At 32.7% G+C, this 25,901-nt stretch overlaps 1 protein-coding gene across 6 annotated transcripts in view; it reads left to right on the forward strand.

Moving 5' to 3' along the window:
* f (espin protein forked) overlaps nucleotides 1–25,901 on the forward strand; it is a 487,643-nt gene that overhangs the window by 261,340 nt on the left and 200,402 nt on the right. Inside the window, exon 1 of one of the 6 annotated variants that reach the window (XM_035350872.2) lies at nucleotides 13,821–13,984. The exons of the other annotated variants lie outside the window; for them this stretch is intronic. The gene's annotated coding sequence lies outside the window, so the exon portion shown is untranslated. Of the gene's footprint in view, nucleotides 1–13,820; nucleotides 13,985–25,901 lie in introns of those variants that run through there. 6 annotated transcript variants of the gene reach the window in all.

The raw sequence follows: 25,901 nt of genomic DNA on the forward strand, positions 1-25,901 counted from the left end.
TACAGTGTTATGTAAGTCTTATTCAAAGGTTTAAAGATACAGATTTCATTAACTATTATTCGTTATTCGTTTCATTAAGCTCAGTTACTATTTTTTGCGCTAACAATAATCGTTTTGTTTGGCAATACATTTACATGGAAACCCTTTTTTTAACAGCTGAAAGTTGATAAGAAAAGAGCCTCATTGAACGATTGGCATATACAATCCGTGATGAAAATAATTTCTTGTCATTTCTCTCCACGGTTAAAAAAGTTTTCAGAATCTAATCCTATCAAGTGTCGAGATGTAGTAAGAAATAAAGAAATTTGTAATTATTTATATACAAATTTATGTATTTTTATTTATGCGTCGAAGAAAAGTTTAATAATTAAGAGAAAGAGTGTAGATTGTTACTATTTATTCTAAAGTTTTAATAGTTTTTTTATTTTTAATTTAAATTTAAGTAAATTATTCATTAATTAATTAAACATACCAAAGTTATTTCAAAGGTACGTTAATCTAAGATTTTAATGTTTAGCTGTCTGTTGTTTGAATTACAAATAGGTGCTAATACATATTTCTAGCAGGTACAAAACTTGAGATTTCAGAAAGAAAATAGAAATTTGAGTTTTTTTTTTTTTATTAAGATATTATTGTTTATGCCTGGTTTTCATACACATTTAGTAAGCAAAATTTAAAATTTATCAAAATTATTTTTTACTCTGTTAATAAATTTTTTTAGCCCAAAGAGCATTAGCCCAGAGCGGCTATTAATTTCGTTTCGGCATTTTGGGTCGAAAACTTTAACTGTCGGTACACTTTTCAAATTGTTGCCACCAAATATTATCGCCCTGTGTTATATTTAAACAAATTAAATAATGAAGAATCTGCATAAATGCATATGTTTCTCGCATTGTGATAAAACAACGGTACCTAGAGCCATCCAATTTTGAATAACGTAATCTTCCATCGAATATGGAAGCCTTAATTTGGAATATGAAATTTGTTTTATAATCGATTTCATATTTTGTAAAACTTTAACGAATTTTGGATTAAAAAACTCAACGATTTCAAAGTGATGGCAACACTGTATGAATATATATATATATATATATATATATATATATATACAGTGGTGGCCAAAATTGTGGACACTTTTGGAAATTTTTATGTTTTGAACTTTGTATGCTTATAGAAAACGTTACGTTTCACAAAATGCAAACTTGTATATAACATTTTAAAGAGAATTTATTACCGAATTCAATACAAAACACAAAATTCAATTATTTGCAATACAAAAAAAGTTAAACGATAATAGTTATCGATATACATTAGATAGTGATGATTGCAGTGAGTTATCAGTACTTAGTAGGGTACCCTTTATTTTTGATTACAGTTTCACATCGACGTTTCATTGAGCTGAAATTAATTTTAAGCTCTTCTTTCATTATTACATGATGCCAGGAAACAATTATAGCCTCAATTAGTTCCCTTTTATTTGATGGGCGCCTCATTCGGACAAGAGTTTTCAAACGGTGCCACAAAATTTCGATAGGATTGAGGTCAGGACTGTTTCCTGGCCATGACAACAATTTAATGCTCTTTGTACGAAACCACTCTTTCGATATTTTGGCCGTGTGGGCAAGGAGCAGAATCCTGCTGAAAAATAAACGAAGCATTGTTGGGAAAGAGATCTCCGATGGAAGGTAGAAGTTTTGTTTCTAGAATAGTGTCAGTGTATTTTCTGGCATTCAGTTTCCCATCAATGACATGAAGGCGACCAATACCATCTGCTGACATGCATGACCAAATCATAACACTAACTGGGTTCTTCACAGTTGCTTGAATGCAGTGTCAGGATGTAGCTCTTCTCCTATTCTACGTCTTGCATATTTTCGCCCATCACTACCGAATAACGATATCTTAGTTTCATCACTTCATATAACTTGTGACCACTGATCATCTGTCCAATTAATTTGTTCCTTTGCCTACTGTAGTCTTTTCTTTCGTTGCTGAAAATTAAGATAAGGCTTTTTTCGTGGAATTCTACCTCTCAGTCCAACATCTGTTAATCTTCTCCTTATTGTTCTTGAACTGACAGAATTACGAGCATCATTCAGATCACTTCTGATGGCCGTTGATGGCATTTTTCTATCTTGGAGACATAGTCTTTTTATTCTTTTGTCATCAATAGATGTGGTGCACCTTTTTCGGCCTTTTCCTTCTTTGTTTTTTATTGAATTTGTCTCCCGATATCGTAAACAAAACTTTCGGACTCCAGATGTAGTCACTGAACCACCCACCTGTCTTGCAATTTCAGCATAGAAAAGACCACTTTCTCGTAACACAATAATATTACATCTCTTTCTAGGTGTCCAATCTACTCTTTTATTTGATGTCATTGCTTCTTGACTAAATATTAAAAATTTTTACAAAAATTCCTACTTGTAATTGCAGTGTATAAGAAACAGGTCCTCCGTTTACAGAACAAAGCAAAATAATGAATTATTTTAAGTGTAAACACGATGTCAGCTTCTACTTACTGACATTTGATTGGTTCTCAGAACAAGAACAGTGATTGGCCAGGAAAGCTAGACATTACAAACCACTTCATAACTGTGTTTTTTTATTTATATTAAAGTACATATAACTTTTTTTTTTGTATTGCAAATAATTGAATTTTGTGTTTTGTATTTAGTAATAAATTCTCTTTAAAACGATATATACAAGTTTGCATTTTGAGAAACGTAACATTTTCTATAAGCATACAAAGTTCAAAAACATAAAAATTTCCAAAAGTGTCCACAATTTTGGCCACCACTATATATATATATAAACATACTTATCTCCAGCGCGCCAGACTGTGTATCGGAAATTCTAAAGATATGCTCTTTTAAATTTTTCGTGATATTGCTGTTGAGGTGAATTGTATGGTTTAAATGAGAAGAATATGATATTTAATAAGTAAAGGTAACACACAAAACGTTAAAAAAACGCCCCTTTGGGTTTAATGTAAAATCTGAAAGCTTTCAGTTTTTTTAAACTATTAATTTCATATTTAATTTCTCAAACACGATGCAAGATGAATACAATAAGGGAAATGTATAAAAGCGTTAAAGTTACTCAGGGCAATAGTTTACTACAGATGGCACGGACTTGCGTGTTTACAGAGTCACCAAAACTAAGCAGTTAAGTGGTGAGGAACTAACAGTGTGTGGTGTTACCAAACTAAAAAAAAGCAATGCAATGTATGGTGAGGAACAGAACAGATAATGTAACAACTAAATTCAAAGGTAATTAGTAGTACAAGATTGAGCAGGCTGACTCAGAAACCTACACCGGCGAGACACTAATTTCGCCGGCAAGAATTCAAAGCCGAGATTCGAAGTTAACAACTGACAGAACTAACAACGTGCTCTCATAATAGCGAAACCACGCTCTAGCTAAACTTTTCGCTACTTCACTTTAAATACACTCTCGTTCACCCTAACTCATTTACATTCTGGCGAGGAAACGTGAGGAAAATAAAGAAAGACGGAAAAGGTTAACAAATTAAAATAACTGTTAGTAAAAATAATACAACCTTACATCGTTACTGAAATATATATTTTTACCATCGAGAAATACAGAAGGTACGTAGTAGGAAAGGCGAAAATTCTTTACCTGCTCCTGCACTTGAAGGGTGACTGGGAAAAGAGAAACAGACCCAGAGTAGACAAATCTATCTGGTGACGAAACTATCGTCGACCAACCTTTTAGTCAGACGCGACTAATGCGTGAAAGGGGAAGCTTAAAAAAGCCAGCGATATTTTCACCCTGAGTCGAATCCCGTGTATTCCGACTACCTGCTGAACGTGCTACCACTTACACCACGGAGGTACGCAGTGGAGAAGGCGAGAACTCTACGTATTTACAGCTAGAAGCATTTGTTGGATGAAATAATCCTTTTAAATCAGAATGCTGAGTACATTGAGGTCTTATTAGGACCAAAAAAACACTGACAAAAGAAACGAAAAATCTGACCTGTAAGGTGCCGTCCTTAGCATCGCGAAAAAATCTGAAAAGGGTGCAAATCCCCTCCGTGTCCTACCAACCTTCCTTCTCGTCGTGTGACGTAGTTGGGAGAAACAATTAAAACTGCATAGGCCAATGGGCTGAGATTGTAGTTTTGGCGGGAACTTCTGTTCCCCCCTTTTTATAATAGAGGGTGTGACAGACGTGAAAAGACACGGAAAGAACTCAAAATGGCGTCAGTCAAGTTGTTAGAAGAACAAAACTGCTTCAAATAAGTGAAAATGGCTAAGTCAGCAAAAATTACCTATTTTTGGCCACAAAAGAAAGAGTAAATTGGAAAAAAGTAATTTGTTAATAAAAGTCGTCATTCTTCAAGCTAGAGGGCGGTCAAGCTACTATGAAAAATGAAAAGGCCCGATTTGTTAATAATAGTAGAATTTTGCCATCTAAGTAATTTAAAACTATTAAAACAATAGTATTAAAGTATAGTGCCAAAATCTTTGGAGGAAAGATGTATATATATGTATATATATGTAGGAAATCACCGTTAGCTCTTTTAAAGCAACTAATATTAGTATTAGCTAAGAGGGGTGAGGTATTAAGTTTTTTTAGCCCAAAGGATATCAGCCCAGGGGGGCTATTAATTTTGTTTTGCCATTTCGCGTTAATTCACTATAAACGGCGAATCATTTTTTAAATTGTTGCCACCAAATATTAGAGCGCTGTCTTATATTTAAAGAAATTAAATTGTAGAGACATTAGGATTTTTTGGAAGCAGGCAAGATGAAAAATTAGCAACCGCCTCCACCGGGAATCGAACCACGGACCTCTGGAATACCGGCCCAGCGTGCAGAACCACTACACCACGAAGGCAGGCTAGGAAAGTGGGAGAAATACCTTATAAAATAATGAAAAGTCTGTATGAATGTATGTACGTTTCTCGCACTGTATGTACGTTTCTCGCACAAAACAATAGTATTAAAGTATAGTGCCAAAATCTTTGGAGGAAAGATGTATATATATGTATATATATGTAGGAAATCACCGTTAGCTCTTTTAACGCAACTAATATTAGTATTAGCTAAGAGGGGTGAGGTATTACGTTTTTTTAGCCCAAAGGATATCAGCCCAGGGGGGCTATTAATTTTGTTTTGCCATTTCGCGTTAATTCACTATAAACGGCGAATCACTTTTTAAATTGTTGCCACCAAATATTAGAGCGCTGTTTTATATTTAAAGAAATTAAATTGTAGAGACATTAGGATTTTTTGGAAGCAGGCAAGATGAAAAATTAGCAACCGCCTCCGCCGGGAATCGAACCACGGACCTCTGGAATACCGGCCCAGCGTGCAGAACCACTACACCACGAAGGCACGCTAGGAAAGTGAAAGAAATACCTCATAAAATAATGGAAAGTCTGTATGAATGTATGTACGTTTCTCGCACTGTCATAAAACAACGGTATCTAGAGCCATCCAATTTTGAATAACGTAATCCTCCACCGATTATGGGAACACGGAACACTTAATTTGGAATTCGCTTTATTATCTATTTCATATTTTGTAAAGCATTTATGAGTTTTTGATTAAGAAACTCAACGATTTCAGAGCGAGCAAAGACAACGTTGTACAGAAAAAAAAAAAAAAAAAAAAAAAAAAAAAAAAATTATCTCCACACTGTACGGGAAAAAAAAATTATCTCCAGCGCGTGAGACTGTGTATCGGAAATTCTAAAGATATGCTCATTTTAAAATTATTTTGCAATATTGCTCTTGAATAGAATTTTATGGTTTAAGTGCCAAGAACATGATATTTAATAAATAAAGGGCACACACAAAACGTTAGAAGAACGTCCCTTTGGTCGTAAAATAAAATTTGAAAAATTTCAGATTTTTTTTTTTTTTTTTTTTTCAAATACCGATAGTCTTTTACTGCTGGAAAACGAGTAGAATGGTATAAACTTGCTTCAGTTATAAAAAATCATAGTAAATGATAGATATTCGTTTTTCACTTGCATCTTGTTGCTCGCACATTGCTAAATGTCAGCCTTTGGATTTCATCATTCTGTATCAAAATCCTGCCCCCTTTATCCTTGTCTTTCATTCGAAAGTTTACCGAGTCTTGCATAATAAAACACACCTTTTGTGTCTAGAGTTAAGGGCGTGCCAACAAACTGTCGTAAACTAAATATTCAGCCGAGAAAGTTAATTTGTTTATTGAATCAAATTGTAAGGATTTTAGCTTAAAAATCATATCCGTAGAATTTCTTCAATGACGTTACAGAGCAGCTATAACTAGTAAAGTCGTAAAAGTTTTCTTGTATTATAAACTGAATTTAGTTTATTTTTCAATTTTTCTTTCATAAATTTTGTCGTCCGAAAATCGCGAGTGGAAAATTACTGGAGCCATTGATTTTCCCAAGAACGCATTATAGTAAGAATATAAGAAATAAAAGGTATGCATGGTTAACTACTGGTAACTATCATATATTATTTCTTTCAAAGAAACCTACATCCTAGTAAGAACTATAGTAATATTGACATTACAGTACCTGACGGAAATTGAGCCCGATACGTCGTGGTGTGGCTCACTTAACTTGTAAAGCCCCAGGGGCACTTCACATGAGTGAGTCTTGACTGCAATTGCAAAAGGGTCATCGGTAGAAGAAGAAAAAAGGGTTGAATAAAACACACAGGTTTCAAACGACGGAGTACGCCTGCAGTCATAAGGCTGAAATCAGCTAGAACGTAAATAAAAGAAGTAAGGTGAAATCACATATTGGTAAAGTTTAAATGTGAAAACGCCTTTCACGCCCGGGCTGCTTAACAGAGAATCTGTACAAAATAATAAATGCAAATAAAAATGGGTGAAATGTTAATATAAAATTACAAATACAAACTGAATTCACTGATTAAAATTAATTAATGCAATTTACTGATAAATTAGTCTTCATACGGAGAAATTGTACACAATAGACGAAAAGGAAAATGATGCGAATATTCTTAAAATTTTCAGAATCTAGCGCTAAACTGCTAGAGGCGAAAGACTGTAAATCAAAAAGCATTATCTCATTTTTATTGTTTTCAGTAATGTGAATTAGAAGTTTCATAGTTTAGTTATTAACCTATCCGGTATATAACTCACTATTCTTCGCAAGCGAGGTAAAAATAATAGAGCTTTTCACCGATTACATTCGTAAAAGTTAGGCCATTTGTTTTATCTCCGCAAACGTCACCGATTATCTACGTACAAAAATAACGCCATGTTCATTTAAATACGTAAATTTCTCTTTCATTTTTTTAACTGTGGTCACGATTTTAATTCGACTTCGAAAAGACCTGAAGACTCGTAAACTTAGATCGGTGAAAACCGAAAATGCGGTAGAGTGCCTAAATAAATCTTTTAATCCATTCGTTAATAGAATTCTTAACTTCATAAAATGGTATTAAAAGCCAAATATAGTTTAATGTTAGTGTTTGAGAAAAGAAAAAATGAGATACGCTTGAATGGTTATTATTGGTTTACGGGTAAGGATCATAAAGACTTTTTATTGGTTTATTCAACTTTTGATAAACTGAAAATGGCATCATATAATTCAGTACGTGTTTTTATAAAAATTCTAGATATAATTAAGTATCATCTCGGTCAAAGTAATGAAATACAGAATAGCATTTCGATGAAAGAAAAAATAATAAATAAACACTAGATTGACAAGTTTAAATGACGTAATTGTCTCATGTTTTGGAAAAAACCCAGAGAAAATTGGTTTGTAAACAACTAAAAAAATTGGTTTCGAATACCGAATGGGTCAATTTAATCGAAGTGAGAAATAAAAGATACGCCATTTTCTTTTAAATCTACGTGAAGGATCTCTATTATGTATTATTTATTTTTAGTTCTATACAATGATATGAAGAATTTATTTCTCACTTAATTACTAAAATCACAAGCTGATGCTTTCGATTGCAATTCAAGATGCCACTAATTAATATATCATTATGACAAGAAACATTTTATTACCTTTTTCAGTTCAGTTTAGTTGACGATGAATGGAGATACTGGTCTTCACTAACGGTTGACAGGTATTGTCGTATATATCATTAATTATATTTATTTGTAACATTTTTTATTTCAATACATAATTTAAAAGCACGAATTTTGAAACGTACTGAAAAATAGTCATAGATAAACTACATATAACTATTGCAATATTATTTTTTACTTCCTTGTACGAAGTAAAAAGGAAGTATTGTAATCGCGAAAAGTTTCAGGCAGCATATTTCAACGAAAATATCCATTTTGACCGGTATCGAATGCAATTTAACAATGTTTTTGCGTGATATCTGTACGTAAGGACAGAATAAAATACTCTTTTCCTTCAAAAAAATTATAAAACTGCTTTAAAATTAATTCTGAAGAGAATTTTTCGTGGCGTCTGTACGTACGTATCTCGCATAAGTCAAAAACGAGTAGCCTCAGAACGTTGAAATTTTGTATATAGGACGGCTATAACATGTAGATGTGCACCTCGTATTTTGGTTGCAATCGACCGCACCAAACGTATATGAATATATTTATATATATATCCACTCTATTACCCGGCTCGGTGATCTCGGTTTCTTTACTCTTACATGTTTGTAAATTGTACATTTTTTGCTTTAAAAATGATTGAATTATGTTGTTTTTATCTTCCGGTTAAAGTTTTTATGCCTTTCGTAATTCTGGAAGCAATATTTGTACAATTATCAACAATTTAAAAGCTGTTTAAGTGCGGTTAAGTTTTAAATAACATGGCGGCCATATTTGTTTACATTTGAAACAGCAGAATTGTAGATTTGTTGCCAATCTAGAGACACTAAGCTTCGCAACACAAAAATAACGCCTTCATTTATTATTGCGAATTAAATCATGCTTAATCCTTTCTGGAATTTTTTCGAGGAAATAAGTATTTAAGATTTACTTTGTAATTTTTAATATAGATATTTTGAGTTTTTATGTATTTTTGCCTTCTCGCGAAGTAAGAACTGAATTAATTGAATGAGAATACTCAATCGTCTGTGAAAAACTGTTTCTTTTTTGTTTTATTTGCTTAATTTCTTTTATACATCGTTCTAGCTTTATTATAGTATTTGAATAGAACATGTGGCAACGATTAGATAATTCTTTAAATGATATGCATTTTGTGCATTCTGAGTTATAATATAAACGAAATATAATACTGTTAAGTAAACCTAGCGCCAGAGTGTCGCTATGGTAAACAAAGTGAATTTTAAAGAACGCATTTATTCTATTATGGTTTATGCGCTGTCGGCGAAGTAGGTTTAATTCAATCTAATAAGTTTAAATAAAATGCAAGAAAAAATGCATATAATTTAATATTCCGTGCAAGGAAGTCATGTGGTGTACACATCAGATTTTTATTATTTGTAAAACCTGCATTCCAATAAGATCAAAATAATTTATTATGATGAGTGTCATTTTACAAAACTAATGGAATTGTTCAGGTTGTGTGGTGCACCGGTAATAAAAAAAAATCGTGGAGAATTAATATTTATTGGTTTTTTATAGTTTTGTTACCAACTTTAAAACTCAAAGACTATTAAAATTTACGGTAAAATAAATTTTGCTATGTTATAATTACTGTTTCTTGAGATAATGTCTCTCACATAGTGATCTGGGATATCATTATGTACTTTCAAAACTCTATCAGCTCTCGACATTAACATTACAGTATTTAATAAGATATCTTCATTTCTACTTCCGTGTAAATGGAAGCTCGTCTATTCTTATTGTTGTCTCTGCTGCTCTTTATACCTCTCAAACCATTCATGAATAATTAGGGATTGGGAAGTATAAGCATACTGCATAAAACGTATAGTATAAAAATATATAATAATATAAAGTATATAATACGTATAAAGTACAACCATACGGATTCCATAAAACTCTTCGAAACGGTAGACTGAATGTCAGTTCGGATTTCCTCCGCTCTGATGGGTCGGTTTTTTTTTTTTTATTTCATCGACATAAGGTTCCACATAAGAAGGGAAAGGTTCGGAGTAAATTTCGCAGGTAGTTTGAGAGAATAATCTTTGTTTGTAATACCAAAAAATACCTATGTGGACGAATCCATTTTAAAATTTAGGGGAGCTCGTACCCTGAAAGAATTGAGGAATGGGTAAATGACGCGAATATATTTTTTTAATTTCTAGAATCTGGTTTTAAAATGCTACGGGGAGGTGCGTGAGGGAATACGATATACACATTAATAAGATATAACAAAACAATAAAAAATTCTGAAAATTTTCAGATGTTATATTTCTCCTGAAGGAGCTTTTTTTTTAATGTTTTGTGTGTTACCTTTATTTATAAATTATCATGTTCTTCGAACTTAAACCATAAAATTCAATTCAACAGCAATATCGCAGAATAGTTTTAAAATGTGCATATCTTTAGATCACAATCTCGCGAGGTCGAGATAAAAATGGTACGGTGTTGCCATTGCTGGATTTGAAATCGTCGAGTTTTTTAATGAAAAATTCGTTAAAGTTTTACAAAATATAAATAGATAGTAAAACAAATTCCATATTCCAAATTCGAGCTTCCAGATGGGCATATTCGGGTGGAGACGTACGTTATTGAAAATTTGATGTCTCTACGTACCTTCCTTTTATCACAATGCTAGAAAGATACATACATTTATGCAAATTCTTTATTGTTTAATTTCTTTAAATATAATGCAGGGCGATAATATTTGATGGCAACAATTTGAAAAATGTTTCAACGCAAAATGCCAAAACGAAATTAATAGCCCTCCTGTGCAAATTTTTCCCAATAAAAGGCAATAGCATTAAAGTTATGGCGCTTATAAAGTTCGATTAAGCATTCATAAAATCTTGCATCATTCGAAAAGTCTTTTGTTTTAATATGAATTCTTTACGCCGTTTACCCATAAAATAAGGAAATTTTAAAAGAAGTATTTTAAAAGAATTGAGGAATGGGTAAATGACGCGAATATATTTTTTTAATTTCTAGAATCTGGTTTTAAAATGCTACGGGGAGGTGCGTGAGAGAATACGATATACACATTAATAAGATATAATAAAACAATAAAAAATTCTGAAAATTTTCAGATGTTATATTTCTCCCGAAGGAGCTTTTTTTTTAATGTTTTGTGTGTTACCTTTATTTATAAATTATCATGTTCTTCGAACTTAAACCATAAAATTCAATTCAACAGCAATATCGCAGAATAATTTTAAAATGTGCATATCTTTAGATCACAATCTCGCGCGGTCGAGATAAAAATGGTACGGTGTTGCCATTGCTGGATTTGAAATCGTCGAGTTTTTTAATGAAAAGTTCGTTAAAGTTTTACAAAATATAAATAGATAGTAAAACAAATTCCATATTCCAATATACTACTATGTAATATTCATATTTTTTAAGCGGAAGTGCAGATATCTTTTCCCAATGCAGCAAGGAGGTTCAGGTATTTACAAATTTTAAGATGTCTTTCCTTAATAAGGAATCTTTTGAAAGAAATTAAATTAACTGCAATAATTTTAACAAGATGTTTCGTTAAACAGCATTCCGTTTCGATCTGGAAATTGTATGTCCGTATAGACACAATGATCAGTATTGGTAAATTCATGCTTGTAGTAAAATATTGCAAACTAATTATCTCCTGTCATATATTTTGGTAACTGCGGAGACAAACTTTAGATTTTAGGCAGAAAATACGTATGAATTTCAGTTTTTTATTTGCGTTATTTTTATAGGTATGTTTTGAAAAATATTACCGTAAAAAAAAATTATCTCACAAATTTAAAAAAGTTTCGTTAACAAAAAAAAAAAAAAAAAAAAAAAAAAATTCTGAAATTCTGATTTTAAATTACGTACAAAGGGGAGTTTTTTTAACATTTTGTCTGTTACCTTTATTTATTAAATATCCCATTCTTTGCACTTAAACCGTAGAATTCAGTTCAAGAGCAATATCGCAAAATAGTTTTAAATTGAGCTTATCTTTAGAATTTCCGATACACAGTTCCGCGCGCTGGATATAAAAAGGGTTTTTTTTTTTCCCGTAGAGTGTTGCCATTGCTCGCTTTGAAATCCTTGAGTTTGTTAATCAAAAATTCGTTAAAGTTTTATAAAAAGTGAAAGCGATAATAAAACAAATTTCAAATTTGGGCTTCCAAATGCAGTAGGATGACGTCATTCAAAATTCGATGGCTCTATGTACCGTTGTTTTATCACAATGTGAGAAATATACGTACACTGGTGCAGATTTTTCATTATTTAATTTCTTCAAATATAATGCAGGACTCTAACATTTGGTGGCAACAGATTGAAAAGTGAAACGGACATTTATAGTGAACCAACGCAAAATCGCAAAACGAAAACAATAGTCCTTCAGGAACAAAGCCCCTTTGGACTAAAAAACATTCAAACTTTATCTTATGCCCAAACAGGCGTTTTTTATATTTAGAGACACAGATACATTTCGGCGTACACCAGCGGTAGAGCGGTAAAGTCGCTGAACACTGGGAATTCGGTCCGAGGTTCGAACCCCGTGAACGAGTTGGCTGCATGGGCGTTTTCCTTGTTTTCTTCCAGTGAAACGTATATAAGAGCCAGTTTCCCTGATATAGTCCTCCAGGAAGGCATCCCTACCTGTAGGCTGATTGTCCTCAAGGCTTTGCCATAATTAATTAAAACAAACCATACCATACACGTTACGAGAGTATTTGGGCTAACGCCACATTGTGCTAAAGTATTTAAAAACAGCATATCTTTGCAATTTCTGATAAACAGTCTTGCGCGCTGGAGGTGAAAAATGTTTTCTTTCCTACAATGTTGCCACTGCTCGCTTTGAAATTGTTGAGTTTGCTAATCAAAAATTCGTTAAAGTTTAACAAAATTTCAAATAGACAATAGAACAAATTAGAAATTTGGGCGTCCTGATGCCCATGTTTGCATGGAGGACTACGTTATTCAAAATTCGATGGCTTTAGGTACCGTAGTTTTTTCACAATGCAAAAAAATATGCAAACATTCATGCAGATTCTTCCTTATTTAGCTTCTTTAAATATAATACAAGACGATAATGGGAACAATTTTAAAAGCGAAACGCCATTTCTAATGAACTAATGCAAAATGCCGGTTGGAGACTAATGTTCCATTCGGAACTAACGCCCCTTTTGAGCTAATGGCTAGAATAATTTGTTTACTAAGAAAGCTACAACATTGAAATTCAATAATTTAGATAAACCAGAGTGTTCAGACTACCTTCCAAGTTGCTTCTTGAAAAAGTAGTATTTCTTAAACGGCTGTAACATTCTGGCACATTTAACTACCTTCTCGTAAGCGGAAAAACGGCGCAATCAGACGCAATTTGCTCTTTATGTTACCTTCTTGAACTCGCTGTAGGTTCTACTGACTCGAATATTATGCGACAAAGGCGCTGAAGAAGCTGTAGGTACTCCACCGGAAGCAAAATCAACACAGTTTTCTCTTCCGGAGACATATTTAATTAGGTAAAATAGTCTGAAGAAAATCCTCTTCCCTCAGAAATCCAGTTTTGCTCCAGTTTACCGCATAATAAATGACGAAAAAATCTCGTGATGAACTTCAACTTCTACTAATACGATCAGCTTAATACAATAAGTTTCGAATCCGAGGTTGCGGGAAGCCACCCTGAAGCACTTGCCCCTGGGTTCAGTCGGGTGGAACCGAGGGGCCTCACGGACAGCGCCACCTGGAGGAAACCGCTTAAGCTTCGCGCGTTACACATTCCCACATTCGGTAACTGGTTCGTCTGGGTTCAAACGCTTAATATTATGAGTGCGGGTTTGTTAAATTGGTGGAATTGTTCAATTTGTGCGGTGCGTTGTTTCATTAGTTGAAAAAAAATATCGTGCAGGATTATTATTTATTTGTTATTGGTTTCATTTACCCCCTTTGAAACTCAAAGGATATTGAAATTTCAGGTAAAATAATTTTATTATTACTATTTCTTGAGATTATGTCACTCGAATAAGAGCTTTGAAATACCATAGTGTGTTATGAAAGTTTTACCAGCTTTCGAATTTTGAAATTGTTAATAACCGGTTTGGAATCTTAACGCTCACCGGGAATTTATTTATAAAATTTATTGTAATTCCATTTTTTTTTTCAACGCGTACATTTCACGGCATAATTTTTTATATTCATTAAAATTTTATTTTTCAGTAAATTGACGTACCGGGGAATATAATTAGATGTTCAGGAATTTAGAATTTTGGTTCAGTTCTTGTTATAAATTTTATTTCATAAATTTACTTGAAAATGTAAAACTTTTCGTTCAAGTGGTTAAATAAATTTTACCTCCCGTAAAATCGGATATTATTTCATAGTATTAAATGAAAATGTAAAACGAAAAAGACTGAGTAGGCAATAGACAAAAAGTGAAAAAGAATTAAAATTGCTTTTATAAAAATAATATCCTACATAAAAAAGAAGCTAATTTTAGTGTGTATTTGTTTATTTTCTAATTATTATAATTTAATCGCATATTAATATCAATATTTATAATCACTTAGCTATGGAGAATAAAAATTGTAGTCATATTTTAATTGCAATTGAGATTATTGCATTTATTTTTAACTTTTAATTATAAACCACGCATTTGTGTATATTTTTAAATGCATAACAATAATGTATTCCGTACCTGAAAGTAATCAGTTGCTGGTGATAATATCTTCATTTGAAAATGGTCACCTCCCCAAACAAAAAGTGGGCCGTATGCACTATCTGAAAATAGCTGAAAGACTACGTTATTCAGAATCTGAGTTCTAGTACAAAACTCTAGGTACCGTTGTTTTCTCACAATGCGAAAAACATACACATATTTATGCAAATTCTTTATAATTTAATTTCTTTTAAATATAATGCAGAGGTATAATATTTGGTGGCAACAATGAAAAAGCCATTTTACAGTAGACGACGCAAAATGCCCAAAAGAAATTAATAACACTTCTGAGGTAATCGTTTTTAGCCCTTTTGAACCCTGAGCCTCAGGGCCATTTTTAGCCCTGAGGTAGCCCTTTTGGGCTAATTAAAATATTCTAAACAAATTTTTAATTTCTCTTTCCATATATATATATCAAAATATACATAAGCAGTAATAATAATAATATTGTAAAGGAAAAAAATTCAAATTTTAATTAATTTTCTATCTGAAAGATAAATTTGTTACATGTTAAACACTTTTGTTGGTTACGCTTTGTAATTCAAACATATTTTCAGTTAGGTATTGAACTCTTAGACTGACATTTCTTCCAAATAATTCTAAGATGTTTATTTAGTCATTAAATAACTTACCTTAAACAAAAATAAACAAATTATATACCAGATTTCAGTGAAAATTAACCATTTGGAACAATAACAACCTAGTTTCGTTCTCTTGTTTATTAAGTTTTGTTCGACGCATAAATAAAGTACATATGTTTATACGTAAAAATTTATAAATTTCTTTATTTCTTACTATAGTGTGACACTTCATGACGTTTCGATTCCGGTAAAGTTTGTAGCTTTAAACAAAAATTACTAGAAATTATTTATATCGAGGATTGTAGACGCTTGTAGGTCACTCGGCTTGTTTATTTATTAATTTTGAAGTAGGGGGGGAAGTTCTTCGCATGTAAATATACTTCAAAACTAAGTGAGTATTCTTACGGCAAAAAGTCGTAACCGAACATATTTACTTTTTGACCAGTATGAATTAAAATTAACAAAGTCTGTACCTTCAAATATTTAATAAAGTTTTATATCACATTGCAAATTAATTAACAATATTTATTACTTTTCTCGTGCTTTATTCATCTTCGTTTTTAATGCGAATGGAAATCATGCACGAGTATAAACTCGGACGAAATCCCAGTATAAATCCAGTATCCCAGTATATCAAAATCCGAGTATAAACTCGGACTTCAAATAACTAAAATATTGAAATCTTTGCAACGTATACGTTAGAACAATGACTTCACAGGCCGCATAATTACTCTTTTTACTGGTTTTTTACTTTCTTATGAAAGCCCTCAAGCGGTAAAGTCGCTGAACACTGGTAGTTAGGTCCGAGGTTTGAATCCCTCGAACGGGCTGGCTGCATGGGTGTTTTCGTGGATTTCCCCGTGTGTAACGTGTATACGAGCCAGTTTACCTTAGAAAGTCCTCCACGAAGGCAACCCTCCCCTTAGGCAGATAGCCCTCGAGGCTTTGCCGTAATTAAATAACCTAACCTAACTTCCTTATGAGAAAGAAGTATTTTAATAGCCAAAATTTTTGGGTATCGTATTTCGACGAAAATATTCATACTGAGAATTTTTTTGCATGACGTCTATACGTAAGTACGTATATATCTCCTATAACTCAAGCCGTAGAACGATGAAATTTTATATATGGGACTGGTATAACATCTAGTTGAGCACTTCCCTTTTTATTGCAAAAAAGAAGAATAGCATCACATATATACATCAGAAGTATATGTATACGTACCCATCTCCCTTACCGGTCTTTATTTTCGCCCACTTCCAATTACACAAGTGTTTTAAGTGAAGAAAACTGTCATGTTTTGACCATGTGAACATGTTTGGACAACTAATGAAATCTAAATTTTAATGTGGTCTCCTGGCTCCTATACTTGTATTTGGAAAAGTTTTATACTCGTTCTAAAAAATAAAATTACAAAGACATTGACTTCCGCACGACAAAAATTAAGCGCTATGTTTAATTTTTAAAAAATGCAGTTTTTGATGTCATTTTCACTTTGTCTTGAAGGATCGGTTAATTAAGTTCGAATAATTCGATGACATATGTTAAAATGAAGTGCAGCGGAAAATGTGCATGATTTAATAGGCGTACAAATGGTGAAGTAGAATAGCGATTAATGGCGCCACTTCCTTATTCTTGTCCAGGCTTTCTTATCTTATCTAATCATTATTTCCTACCTTGTTCATTTGCGGTTTTGCAGCTGAAGATGGTGGTTCGGTAAAACCATCGAAACTAGTCCTGTGAAAATTTTGTAAATATAACGCTGATTTTTGTTGTTTGACTTCTGAATTAGCGATTAATACCTATGTGGTTTCCTACACGATATATAAACGACGGGAGGGAGGGGTGTATATCAGGGGTCCAGATATCGTGATTTTCATGGCTGCCCAAAAACTTACTGATAGATAGCGTAGCTTTTCAGTAGTTTAAGTTGTTAATGAATAACAGAGACATTAAATATGAAAGAACAATATCTTACTTTTTTTTGAATGACAACAGACTCGAATGAAAAGTGAAGAAAGACATTGAAATAAATCATCGCAAAATTTTGTTTGGACAGTAACAATACTTTTTGGCTAATGATATTCTCTTTAATTTTTAAAACATAATTAAAAGTTCCAAAAAAAGTTAAAGAAAGCAAAATCTCGAATTCAGAAATTAAAACTTTAAGAAACCGATAATACATCTTTTTCATTAAAATCATAGCCCGCCAGCGGCCGAGCGGTAAAGACGCTGAACACTGGTAGTTCGGTCCGAGGTTCGAATCCCGCGAACGGACTGGCTGCATGGACGTTTTCGTGGTTTTCCTCATGTGTAACGTATATACGAGTCAGTTTCCCTTAGAAAGTCCTCCACGAAGGCATCCCTCCCTTTAGGCAGATAGCCCTCGTGTGCTTTGCCATAATTAAATAATCCAATCCAATCCATTAAAATCATATCCTTCGGGATAAAATTTAGCCCACCAGCGGCCGAGCGGTAAAGACGCTGAACACTGGTAGTTCGGTCCGAGGTTCGAATCCCGCGAACGGGCTGGCTGCATGGGTGTTTTCGTGGTTTTCCCCATGTGTAACGTGTATACGAGCCAGTTTCTCTTAGAAAGTCCTCCACGAAGGCATCCCTCCCCTTAGGCAGATAGCCCTAGTGTGCTTTGCCATAATTAAATACACACACACACAATACCTTCGGGATAAAAATATCTATCTGTGTGTGTTGAGTTTGCAAAAATACATGAAATTATTTTTTTATTTAATGTTGCATACGAAAGACAATTAGTTAACGATTTGTCATTCCCTTTCGATAAAAAAAAAAAAATAAAATAAATAAATAAATAAATAAATAAATAAAAATAAAAAAAAAATAAAATAAAATAAATAAATAAATAAATAACAATCGATAAAAATGCAAGTAAACATGACTACTTTACAAGATAAACAACCAGATACAAATTACCAAACATCCTCATCGATAACTCTACAGTGATGGATATCGTAACTGTCATCGTATTATTTTTTAACCATGACATCTCCTCACCCAGAGCTGTTACAAATTATATTACTCTTCCAGGTAAACTTGTTTTGCGTACGTTTACAAACAAGTTTACAAACAAGCTTTGGCATAGGTTTGTTATCTAATTAAACCTGACGGGTAAATGTTTACCGATATCAGATCAGTTATGAGAATACTTACGGACGTGTAAAATTGCTCAAGTTCGTTGCTGTTGGTCTCGGAAATTTTTTAGACAAATAATGGATCATCTTTTGTTATAGGTAGTGACGTACTATCCAGAAGATTTATGTATGGCCAGCAGTGATTGGTTTTCTTATCTAATGAGTTGTTTGTTAAAGTTTATTTGACATTCGTACGTCGTGTTTACGCCAATATTTTTCGCATCTGTATTTAACAGTACAAATAATTCAGTAGTAAGACACGGTACCACACAGTACTAATCTAGGGTCTAACTTTTAATTTACTGTACTAATTACTTATTCTAGCATAACATTGCGCACTTAATATTTCAGTATGTACATGTCTTGTGTATCTAATGATAATGCTTCAAAGGATCATAGTGTACTCAACATATGAGTACACACGTTATGTATATATGCTACCGTATCTATGCTTTTGCATACACCTTTAACATGGCAATGTATTATCCAGTGTCTAACATTAATTAGCTAACGACACTGTATGAAGTACCAACTTTGTATGTATATTTATGTATTAGTATATTAGCACAATGAACACGTATGGTTATCTAGATAAAGGTGGACGTGGCGCTATACCGATTAACCGGATTGGTAGAGGGGTGGTGCCCACGTCCTCCGTCCCATGTCGCATCTGTATTTCATCAGGTTTCCATGTTTAAGAGCAGTCTCAAACAGCCGAAGCGACTTGACGCGGTTTACGAAAACATTTCAATCGCATTGTTGCAAAGATTTCAAAGTTTTAGTTCTTTGAAGCTCGATTTTACATTATTTCAATTAAAAACGAACATAAATAACGTACCAGAAAATATTCGGAGTTGACTTTTCAGACTATCCAGAGTTGATAAAAATCTTAATCAAAGATTTGAAGGCATTTAAAGACTTTTTAAACTTCTATTTGTACTTTGTAGAGTCATTAGGTTATTTTGATGTAGGAGACATGAAAAATGAGCAATGCGTCTCGACCTCTCGAATACGCGCCCAGTGTGCTTACCGTTACACCACGAAGGCATGCCAAAAAAGGGAGAAAATACCTTATATATTTCCCCTTTTAAAGGGCGAGAGTGGGAATGAAGGGAACCAGTCGCCAAATCCTGGTGGTGACGAAACATCATCCACCACTTTTTTAGTTCGGGGGGGCCCACTGCAGAGTCATTACATTATAATGAAGCAGGAGACATGAAAAATGAGCAATGTCCTCGCCGGGTCTCGAACCGGGACCTCTCGAATACGCGCCGGATATGCTACCGTTATACCACCACAAAGGCATGTCGAAAGGAGGAAGAAAACACCTTATAACTATCAAAAAATAAATTTGCTCATTTATACCAAAAATAATCGCTTTATTATATGAAAATACATTTTTATATTAACATCGCCTTTTCGGACGTGAAAATAACCCGGTTGGCCGATGAGCATCTACAGTACGTGGTGAAGATGATTTGTAATAGTTTTTCTTCGAGTAACTTCATCAGAATCGAAACGCCATTAAAAGATATGCTGCTATAGTCATAGTTATTTACATAAAAGCCTATATATTTTTATTTATGCGTCGAAAAAAAGTTTGATAAATAAGAGAAAGAGATAAAGTTGTCATTATTTGTTTTCAAGTTTTATCCTACTTGGTAAATATATTTTCTGAAAGCTTAAAGTTTTTATAATTTATTTATTTTCAGTTTAAATTAAAATAAGATATTTTGATTAATTAAACATGTTAAAATTAATTGAAAGAAAGAAGAATTAATTGAAAGAAAAAAGAATTAATTGAAAGAAAGAAGAGTCTAAGAAGTTAATATTTAGCTGTCACTATACAGGGCGGTCCAAAATTAATTGGGCGCATATCACATTTGAGTTGGTTGCGTGCCGCAAATAAACATCATGTGGAAGTTATTTAATGTTTAAATTTTGTTGTGCAAGACTGTTTAAAACTGTCTTTCCAAGAAAATAATAAACACGTATGCACTTCGTTTGTTTGGTGGCAACAGTTTGAAAAGTGAATCGACATAGAAATTTGAATACAAATTTTTTTCTTTTCAAAGTTAAAAAAAAAAAAAAACTGAAATGTTATGTCTTAAATTTTAAATACTGATAGATAATTTCAAGGACTGAAATATAGAATTTTGTTTTAAATTTAAAACTCGATATTTTTTATTAAATTTAAAGCTACTATTGAATATCTTTACATTCCTTCTACCACTATTTTGCATGCCAAGCTTCAACGAAACCGTTTGATTCCCTTTTAATCCGCTACGACATCTATGAATAAATCATCGATTAATCCAACCATCCATCAAATCGATGAGGTTTCCGCATGCGCTCATCGATGAAGGTAATGTAAATATCTCGAGACTTTTTTTCTTTACGGGTGAAGAAATCACCTAGCAATCATCTTGAGCGATGCATGGGAAAAAATGTATTGTTCTTTTCAAACAGCGGAGAATATTTATTTTGATGTTGAAACCCATTTTAAGTAAGGCTTGAGAATTTAACGAAGCATTTAAAAATTCTTTTTTCATCACAAATGCTCTCAATTTTTAGAATTTTACTTTAAATAAACTTTGCTTTCCGTAAACATACCATTATAGCATTCTAAAAAAATTGAGATATTACAGTAAGGGTTTTTCTATTGAACAATTATTCGTATTAACTTTTATCAGGCGATAAATGTTTTTACTTCCTTGTACGAAGTAAAAAAGAAGTATTGTAATCACGAAAAGTTTCAGGCAGCATATTTCAACGAAAATATCCATTTTCACCGCTATCGAATGCAATTTAACGATGTTTTTGCGTGATATCTGTACGTAAGGACAGCATAAAATACTCTTTTCCTTCAAAAAAATTATAAAACTGCTTTAAAATTAATTCTGAAGAGAATTTTTGTGGCGTCTGTACGAACGTATGTACGTTCGTGCGTACGTACGTATCTCGCATAACTCAAAAACGAGTAGCCTCAGAACGTCGAAATTTTGTATATAGGACTGCTATAACATGTAGATGTGCACCTCGTATTTTGGTTGCAATCGGCCGCACCAAACGTATATAAATATATTTATATATATATCCACTCTGTTACCTGGCTCAGTGATCTCAGTTTCTTTACTCTTATAGGTTTGTAAATTGTAAATTTTTTGCTTTAAAAATTATTGAATTATGTTGTTTTTATCTTCCGGTTAAGGATTTTATGCCTTTAGTAAATCTGTGTGCAATAGTTTTAGAATTATCAGCAATTTTAAAGTTGTTTAATTACCGCTAAGCCTGTTTTTAATGGCGGCCATTCATGTTTACATTTGAAACAGGAGACTAGTGGATTTGTTGCCAATCTAGAGAAACTTAGCTTCGCAACGACAAAGATAGCGCATTCATTTATTATTGTCAATTAAATCATGCTTAATCCTTTCTGGAATTTTTTCCAGGAAATAAGCGTTTGAGATTTACTTCGTAATTTTTAATATAGATATTTTGAGTTTTTATGTATTTTTGCCTTCTCGCGAAGTGAGAACTGAATTAATTGAATGAGAGATACTCAATCGTCTGTGAAAAACTGTTTCTTTTTTGTTTTTGTTTGCTTAATTTCTTTTATACATAGTTTTAGCTTTATTATAGTATTTGAACAGAACATGTGGCAACGATTAGATAATTCTTTAAATGATATACATTTTGTGCATTCTGAGTTATAATATGAACGAAATATAATACTGTTAAGTAAACTTAGCGCCAGAGTGTCGCTATGGTAAACAAAGTGAATTTTAAAGAATGCATTTATTCTATTGCGGTTTATGCGTTGTCGGCGAAGTAAATTTAATTCAATCTAATAAGTTTAAATAAAATGCAAGAAAAAATGCGTATAATTTAATATTCCGTGCAAGGAAGTCATGTGGTGTACACATCAGATTCTTTTTTTTAAATTTAAATTGATTGATTTCGCATTTTTTATTGAGTTCTTCGAAATAAAAGTACTCGGTTACTTCTTTACTAACATAAGTATCTCAAAATACTTTAGTTTTAAAGAGAGCACGTAATAAATCGATAAATATTTCTTTAAAATGTTTTTTTCCATGATGGCAATTCATTTTGTGTTAATTTTCCTACCGGAGATAAAACTACTGATAAAAATAAAAGGAGCTACAGTAAGATGCTGCTTAATACGATCGTTATTAATGTTATTATTCGGTTATTCTTATCGTGCCACGAATTCATATACGAGAAACATTCAAAATTCATTGCTTTTTGTGATCAATAATTAAGATAATATGATCAGAATATTATAGAATGATGTTTTTAAAATGAATTGACGTCGCCAAATAAGCTCAAAATTGACTTTAAAAATTTATTGCCAAGAAACAGAGAAATGTTGCCAAGTAAGGATTTATATTTAGTCAACTTGGTTTCGATTTTAGTCAACCATTTAATATTGAGTGGAGTAACTTGGTTTCAGGTAGATTTTAAATAAGTCTACCGATTCTGAAGACGATTTATTTAGGCCAAAAACATTTCTGCAGAATTCGCTCCCCTCCCTCCCCCCAAAAAAACTTCTTGGAAACATTTAAAGTTGCTTTCTTGCCTAATTTTAAGATTTACATTGGCGATTTCCCTTCGAAATGAGAGACGATCTCCGAGTATTAAAATTAGGGGTACAGCTTCGGTAAATGTGAAACTTTCAGATTTTATATTACGTCCAAAGAGGAGTTTTTTTAACGCTTGTGAGTTACCTTTATTTATTAAATATCATGCTATTTGCACTTAAACCATAAAATTCAGTTCAACAGCAATGTCGCAAGATAATTTTTAAATGAGCATATCTTTAGAATATCCGATACACAGTTCCGCGCCCTGGAAATAAAAAGGTTGTTTTTCCCCCGTAGAGTGTTGTTATTGCTCGCTTTTAAATCGTTGAGTTCGTAGTCAACAATTCATTTTAAAGTTTTACAAACTATGAAAGAGATAATAAAACAAATTCCAAATTTGGACTTCTGGATGCCCATATTCGAATGGACGACTACGTTATTCAAAATTGGATGCCTCTAGGTACCGTTGTTTTTTCACAGTGCGAGAAACATACCTATATCTATGCAGATTCTTCATTATTTAATTTCTTTAAATATAATGCAGAGCTCTAATATTTGGTGGCAACAATTTGGAAAATGAAACCCCTTTATAGTGAACCAACGCAAAATGCCGAAACGAAATTAATAGTCCTTCTGGACAAATTGCTTCTCTGGGATATTTTTTTTTCCCCCATTTTTCTAATTAAAATACCCGGAATGTACTTAAACACATGTGTTTACAGTTTTTATTTATGCTAAGATAATAAAATTCCTTTGCTTTTTTGAAGGGCTTTTTTTTTTCTCGTCGTTAATGTTATCAAAACAGCCCTGCACCAACGTGATCAAATTAACAGGCACGAACTGTATCTTAAACGAAATTTACAGTAACTTTTCCATTAGCCTATATCTTGTTCCAGCCTCAACACTCAACTGTACATGTTTGCAGCTTTTTAATGGAACAAAATGTGTGACTTGGTAGTTTAATTTTGCTTCTTTCTCAAGCTGTGCCGGAGTTTCAACCTTGGAAAAAGTTACATATTTGTCCATTTCTGGAGACGGTTCGTTGGTTCGCTTTTAAGAGAAGATGGCGGCAGAGCACGGGACTGAGTTCCCTTATCTTTGGGGAATGGTCGACTGACTTTTCAAGGTTGGTTTCTTGAATGTCTTCTTTTATTCTCGAATTTCCTCTGTAGAATTCCTTCATCACTCTGATTCATTATCTAAATCTCGATATACGTCTTAGAATCTGTGTTTTGGGAGAGAAACATCGTACGGTATCCGTTTATGGAAATTATTGTTTATTTTTATAAGCTTTTATCTAGTTCATTCATGGTGTTTCACCGTGGTTGGAATTTTGTCATCGTTTTTAACTTGCTTCTTGATAGGCTATCGAGTTCAAGCTTTACATGCACACTGTTGCTGGATGATAATACAATGTGATGAAGCGGATTTTACTTCCTTGTGCGAAGTAAAAAGGAAGTATTGTAATCGCGAAAAGTTTCAGGCAACATATTTCAACGAAAATATTCATTTTGACCACTATCGAATGCAATTAAACGATGTTTTTGCGTGATATCTGTACGTAAGGACGGATTAAAAGACTCGTTTCCTCCAACAAAATTATAAAACTGCTTTAAAATGAATTCTGAAGAGAATTTTTCGTGGCGTCTGTATGAACGTATGTACGTACGTATCTCGCATAACTCAAAAACGAGAGCCTGAGAACGTTGAAATTTCGTATATAGGACTGCTATAAGATGTAGATGTGCACCTCGTATTTTGGTTGCAATCGGCCGCACCAAACGTATGTAAATATATTTATATATATATCCACTCTGTTACCCGGCTCAGTGATCTCAGTTTCTTTACTCTTATATGTTTGTAAATTGTACATTTTTTGCTTTAAAATGATCGAATTATGTTCTTTTTATCTTCCGATTAAGGGTTTTATGCCTTTCGTAATTCTGGAAGCAATATTTGTACAATTATGAACAATTTAAAAGCTGTTTAAGTGCGGTTACGTTTTAAATAACGTGGCGAACGTATTTGTTTACATTTGAAACAGCAGAATTGTAGGTTTGTTGCCAATCTAGAGAGACTAAGCTTCGCAACACAAAAATAACGCCTTCATTTATTATTGCGAATTAAATCATGCTTAATCCTTTCTGGAATTTTTTCGAGGAAATACTCGTAAGTGTTTAAGATTTACTTCGTAATTTTTAATGCAGATATTTTGAGTTTTTATGTAATTTTGCCTTGTCGCGAAGTGAGAACTGAATTAATTGAATGAGAAATACTGAATCGTCCGTTAAAAACTATTTCTTTTCTGTTTTGTTTGCTTAATTTCTTTCATACATCGTTTTAGCTTTATTAGAGTATTTGAATAGAACATGTGGCAACGATAATTCTTCAAATGATATCAGTTTTGTGCATTCAGAGTGTCGTTATAGTAAACAAATATAGTGAATTTTAAAGAATGCATTTATTCTATTGTGTTTTATGCGCTGTCGACGAAGTAGATTTAATTCAATCAATTTAAATGAAATTCAAGAAAAAAATGCGTATTATTTAATATTCCGTACAAGGAAGTCATGTGGTATACACATCATATTTTTTTTTTCTTTTTTTTAAATCTTATTAGCCTAAAGGAGCATTAGCTCAGAAGGCCTATTAATTTCGTTTTGGCAATTTTGCGCCGATTCCCTTTCTGCGTTGATTCACTTTTCAAACTGTTGCCATCAAATATTATCGCCCTGGTGTTATATTTAAAGAAATTAAATAATGAATAATCTGCATAAATGTATGTATGTTTCTCACATTGTGATAAAACAAAGGTACCTAGAGACATC

The sequence above is a fragment of the Stegodyphus dumicola genome, chromosome 10 (assembly GCF_044657685.1).
Source record: "Stegodyphus dumicola isolate Sdum_Otavi_A_Nest chromosome 10, ASM4465768v1".
Taxonomy (NCBI): Eukaryota; Metazoa; Arthropoda; class Arachnida; order Araneae; family Eresidae; genus Stegodyphus; species Stegodyphus dumicola.